Genomic DNA, 6130 nt, shown 5'->3' on the forward strand with positions numbered 1-6130 from the left:
GGAGGAGTCATTTGCCACTCAACACGTGCATCACTTGTCTACTGCCTCAACACCTACACCTATCGTGGTTTGAATTGCTGCCTCGTTTGCACTCAACACCTGCATCACTTGTCTACTGCCTCAACACCTACACCTGCCATGGTTTTCAGCTTCTCTTCCTTGTTTTCAAATCTATCTCCTTCGCTACTGCATCGAACTCTTTTATGGGCATCTAAGGTTGCCCTGTTGTGCACCTATAAATCTAAAACAGCTCACCATTCTTTCGATCACCTTGTGCCCCTAAGTAGAGTAAGCCCTCTTTCTTGTTGCGTGACTAGTAATCTAATACTAAACAATGGTGCCCACAATTGTGGCTAGGGATTCACCCGATTTCCTTGTAACGACGGAGCCGCCGAAGTTAGATGAGCGCCCTAAGGTGCCCTACAACCACTTCAACAAAGACATTCCCATTATTTCTCTCTCAAGCATCGCTGGGGAGGAGAGGGGCCATGTTAAGGAGGAGGTGACCAAGGCATGTTCTGAATGGGGAATATTCTAGGTGGTTGATCATGGTGTTCCCCAGGAGCTTGTAGAGTCTGTGACTCAGCTCTCCAGGGCTTTCTTCGCCCTCCCAGCATAGAAGAAGCTCAAATACGACATGAGAGGTGGAAAGCATGGAGGATTTGTGGTGAGCAGCCATCTACAGGGCGAAGCCGTTCTCGACTGGAGAGAAATCTACACTTACTTCTCTTATCCCCTTCACCAGCGTGACTACACCAGGTGGCCTGTCAAGCCCGATGGCTGGAGGTACCCCCTTCCATCCCATGCATCCCCCATATAAATTGATTTCAACTTTGTTTCATATGAATTGAACACTAAATTGTTGTGTATTTGCAGGGAGGTTGTGGAGAAATACAGCGAATCCCTGATGGGTTTGGCATGCAAACTGTTGGGGATAATATTAGAGGCATTGGAATTGGAAACTGAAGCAGTGACCAATGCTTGTGTGGAGATGGACCAGAAAGTGGTGATAAACTTCTATCCCAAATGCCCACAACCAGACATGACATTGGGATTGAAGAGGCACACTGATCCAGGCACCATCACTCTTCTCCTTCAAGACCAAGTTGGAGGCCTCCAGGCTACCAAGGATGATGGCCAAAACTGGATCACAGTTGAGCCCATTCAAGGAGCCTTTGTTGTCAATTTGGGTGATCATATGCATCTAAGTCACATCGAATCACTCATCAATTATATTTGTCTAGTTTTAGTTTTTTTGGTATTTTTATTTTGATTGGTTATTTTGAACATTTATATGTGAGGAAGCTAGTTGCTTTAAACACTCAATCTGCAATCGACATAAACTCAACCTACGTGCTGTTTGAGATTTATAGGCGCACAACAGGGCGGCCTTAGATGCCCATAATAGTTTAACATTTATATGTTAGGAAGCTGGTTGCTTTAAACACTCAATCTACGAACAACACAAACTCAACCTACAAGCCGTTTAAGATTTATAGGCGCACAGCAGGGTAGCCTTAGATGCCCATAATAGTTTTCACTTATCTTCCTTATAGATCCATGGATATATGGGTAGAAGATGCATGGAAATGATTGCAGCATCAAGACAGATGGATTGCATCCTCGCTAGTATGGGAGTTGGTTGTGGAGCTACCATAAGCAATGTCATGAATTCGAATGGTCGACCAAGGGGGGTTAATAATAATAGTTTTGAACCTCAGCAATGCATGTGGATATGTTGATATTTTTCCTGAATGCGGTCACATTAATGTTGAAGGAGCCTCCACTACTAGACGCCATCGTTTTCAAAAAGTTTATCACCATCTGAAACTGCCCGAACAGAAATAATGGTACCGCTACTAATGTTGTAAAAAACCGCATGGTGATTTGAGTATCTCATTCGAATCATTGATGAACATACGAATGGTCATGAAAAGAAAGAAAGGCTCCAACACCACAAAGAAAATGATATTGTTTTTCGAGCAATTGATGGAGCAATTTATGGAGTGGTAGGAAAGCATGCAACAAAAGTTGTTGGAAAATATAAACATGTGCAAGACATAATGGTCGAAGAGGAGGCTTGAAAAGGCAAAGAAATGGCGCTGCTAGTCATAATTACTAATGACTAAAATCATAGATGTGGACCTCAAAGTGATAAGCCTTTATTAATGATGGAAAAGATATACATTGTCGAAGAAATCTGGGTAGATGGTAAAGAACGACACAATTGGAGAAGATAGATGGTTGGTGTGAGACTTGAGTAGGATCAGATCTCATGGAGCTCAAGCACACAAGTAGAGTGTTCCAGGTTGTGGAAATAATTCATGGTAGCATGTAGGTGCTAGTGTTTGATCACTAGAAGCTTGGGTCAAGAATGCATTGATGCAAACAACCACAAACTTGTGGTTGGCAATTGAGAAGCTGAATCTCAATATGTAATGAAAAGCTTGAAGGGAAAGGAGAAAAAGGACTAGTGAGATGCAAATTAAGAGAAAGGAGAGGTGCTTGTGAATTAGAGAGTCTCTGCAGCGAACCCTAGTTGTAGATATCGAGAATAAGAAAAAAAGAGGTGTTTGGGAATCGACGTCGATGACAAGAAAACAACAAGAAATTGTAAACTATTAGGCTTGGTGTTCAGAAAATATTCAGCTTACATGTTTGAGATGAAAAAAGTACTTTCAAACCATTTTGTGACTAGATAATGGAAATTTGGTTTTAGAGGACTCAGAACCAAAGGCAAAATAGTAGAAGCAAGAGAAAAAATAAGGTGGTAATGAAAAAAATCATGATTTTGTACTCACAGATGGATTGCATCAATGTCAATGCATTGATTACATGCCAGTGCATTGAAAAACGTTTGTAAGCAGAAGTTACACTGTTTTTAAGAATTATGTTTTTAAAATGATAAATTAAATTTTACTTTAACCTTGTCATTAGCATATGAATGGATCTTTACGTAATTAAATTAGTGGATGGGTATCTTAATTTCTATGACTGCACCTTGGGGGAATTTTGTAGAAGCCAAACAACTTAATCTAGACTTAGCATAGAAAAGACAAACAAAAAGAATGAATTGAAAGCTTGCAAATTTACAAAACTAACTTTCCTTACAAACAAAAAACAATTAGAAAGGCAGTTGGATGTAAGCATCGAGCTAATTTAATGGCAGGGGTTTGAACACCTACCTGTAACAAACTAGTCTATTTCCTCCCTTCAAAGCGGGTGCAAATGTGTAGCGTACACTTGAGATCCCACAAATGGTAACCAGTCGCCTGATTGCTGGTTGAAAGGCTAGATGGCCATTCCGGTAGGCCGACGATTCAACAGATCTGCTTAATAGAACTTCTCTTTTTCTATTTATTTATAACCAAATAAAATTATAACCGAATGGAATTCATGTATTCGTGTATATGTGAAGCCCACTTAAGACGACGTTTCTTTAATTTTGAGTTGAGAACTGGAAAAGAAAAAGAAAACAAAAAATAAATGGATTCTCGATTACCTTTGTGGATTCGACTTGAGAGGATTAGCCTCGTCCTCCCTTAACCTGAGTTTTGGCAAGATTCAAAACTGCAATTGAGGAGGTGTTCAATATTTTCTTTCCAACAACACTTAGTGCCTGTGCCCAACCAGGTAGTCCATCGATCTAATTTAAGTCAACCTGATAAAGCAAGAGCGTTGATCAAGTTGAAGAGTTAAGGGTTGAAGCCTAGCAAAGTATCTTTTATCGAGTATTTCTCTTAACTCACAAGGATGGAGATGAGGAGTGGTGGCTTATATTAATATACCAGTTGGAGCAACCATGTATGTGTATTCTGAATACTTGTGTGCTTTATGCTTCCTCATGGTTGTTGTCTCTGTTATTTCTTCTTAATTTCAATTTTACCAAACTAACAGATTCATCTTAATTTCAAGTTTACCAAACCAACAATTTCATCAAATCTAGAATTACTTCCTCATGGTTGTTGTTTCCGTTATTTCTTCTTAATTTCAAGTTTACAAAACCAACAATTTCATCAAATCCAAAATTGTAATTCTGGCAAAAATTTCCTTGCTGGATTCTGGTGATGAGGCAAACTGGAAATGTTGAAAATGTAGAATGTCTAGTGTTCTTTTTAAATTGACTATACCATCGGGCTATTCTAAATTGACAGTTGATCATCTTATAATTTTTTGTGTTTACCATTACAACTTTTTTTTGTTTTTATCCATAATGCTTTTGTTGGATCTCAGCCCTTCACGAAAGAATCTTATCTTATGCTCAGATGCAAGTTGGTGCCAACATATTTTACTCCTTGAGGCATTTTAATTGTTTATTTGTATCCATAATGCTTTTGTTGGATCTCAACACTTCGCGAAAGAATCTTATCTTATGCTCAGATGCAAGTTGGTGCCAACATATTTTAGTCCTTGAGGCATCTTCAGTGTTAAGTAAGTTTTGATGGTTTTAGCTATATGGCCAAACTGACTTCCATTCTTACTTTTGCTTCTAGGACATTGTAAAAAACTTTCTTACTTTACTTTTGCTTCTAGGGCATTGTAAAAAATTTGCACCTGAATATGAGAAACTTAGGGCAAGTTTCAAGAAGGTCAGTTTTGATGGTTTCAGCTATGGCCAAACTGACTTCCATTCTTACTTTTGCTTCTAGGGCATTGTAATCGATTAAAGTGAGAGTTGCAAGTCTTGAAAATTAGTGAGTGCTTTACCATGCATACTGATTGGGAATACCGACATGATATTTTGCCAATAATTCCATTATTCATTCAAAACCTAATGACAAACGCATTAGTAGTTGCTCGTGCTTGACAAGCTCTTGATATTTTCTCCTTACGGGGTACTTTGCTAGACTGATTTTTTCCTAACAGGTTGCATTTTCTAAAGACATTTATGGCCGCTTCAAGGCTCTTGGTTGGAATATAGTCTTTCTGCTTTCAATGAAATTGTGAGACTTACATTTATTAACTTAATATTACAAACCACACTTATTTTTTGTTTTTGAATATTATATAAAAATAAATAAAAATGCTTATTATTAACACACTAAAAGTTGGGAGCTAAGGTTTGGAGATGATTGATGTTCATGTCATGCACAACAGCTAGCCCCGGTAGGGACTACCGCTACGACAGTCGCTCCCTTGTTTATACTTGTAGTGCGTATAAATATTTTTCAGGTTAGGGTATGTTTGATATCATTTTACTTGGTATAATAATTTTATAATTATATTAGATAAATAATTTATATAATCTAAGTTTTAGATGTGAAGCTTTCATCTCATGTATATGTGTTATATATAAATATTTATAAATTAAGGTATTTATGTTAATAATTGTGATTGATATTATTTTAAGGTGTTGTCTAATTTATACATGAAATAGGTTTTTCATTGTAATCTAGTAAAACAATTTTAAAAAAGAATATGATTTTTTGTTGTTTAAAATGCATTTTTGAATGCAAAAATGCATTCAACACCTTGAAAAACCCCTAGGTACTAGAAATATACAGATTAAACAACTTAAACTAGAGTATTTTTAGTTGGATTTTGGTTACAATTAACGACAAAAATTTCCGTGAAAAAGGTGTTTTCATCTATAAGTTAGATTATGCCTTATTTTAATTGGTATAGTAATTTTATAATTATATTAGATAATTAATTTGTAGAGTAATTTTATAATTATATTAACTAAATATAAAATATTAAACTTGATTTAAGAGATGTAATATAATTAATATTTGATACTTGAAATTCCATTTATTTAGGTAAAAGTGATAAAACAAATTTGATTTATAATACAAGATAAAGATTTAGATCAAAAAAATATTGCTTTGCCAACCTTCAATAAGGAAATGCCTGAGTGAAACTAATATTATAACCATTAAAATAGACTAAGATTCAATATAGAAAAAATTACAATTTAAAAGATTAATAAAAAATTATACAGGCCACAATTCCTTTTATTTATTATTTAAAAGGAGCAATGTATAAAATATGTTGCACAAAGTTTTGTCATTGATGACGACAAGATGTTATGGATGTTAAAATAAATGTGTGGACAACAATGGATGTCAAAGCAGATGTGTAGACAACAACAATAGGACCATCCTTGATGATCAAAGAAACAACAAGCCTT

At 36.1% G+C, this 6130-nt stretch overlaps 1 pseudogene; it reads left to right on the plus strand.

The window, feature by feature from the left end:
• The first annotated feature begins 334 nt into the window (after positions 1–334).
• LOC149166893 (naringenin,2-oxoglutarate 3-dioxygenase pseudogene) lies at positions 335–1273 on the plus strand (annotated as a pseudogene).
• Positions 1274–6130: the final 4857 nt, after the last annotated feature.

Source organism: Pinus tabuliformis, chromosome 5_1 (assembly GCF_031772625.1).
Source record: "Pinus tabuliformis cultivar Carrire ecotype Pingquan chromosome 5_1, CPIR1, whole genome shotgun sequence".
In the NCBI taxonomy this organism is placed as follows: domain Eukaryota; kingdom Viridiplantae; phylum Streptophyta; class Pinopsida; order Pinales; family Pinaceae; genus Pinus; species Pinus tabuliformis.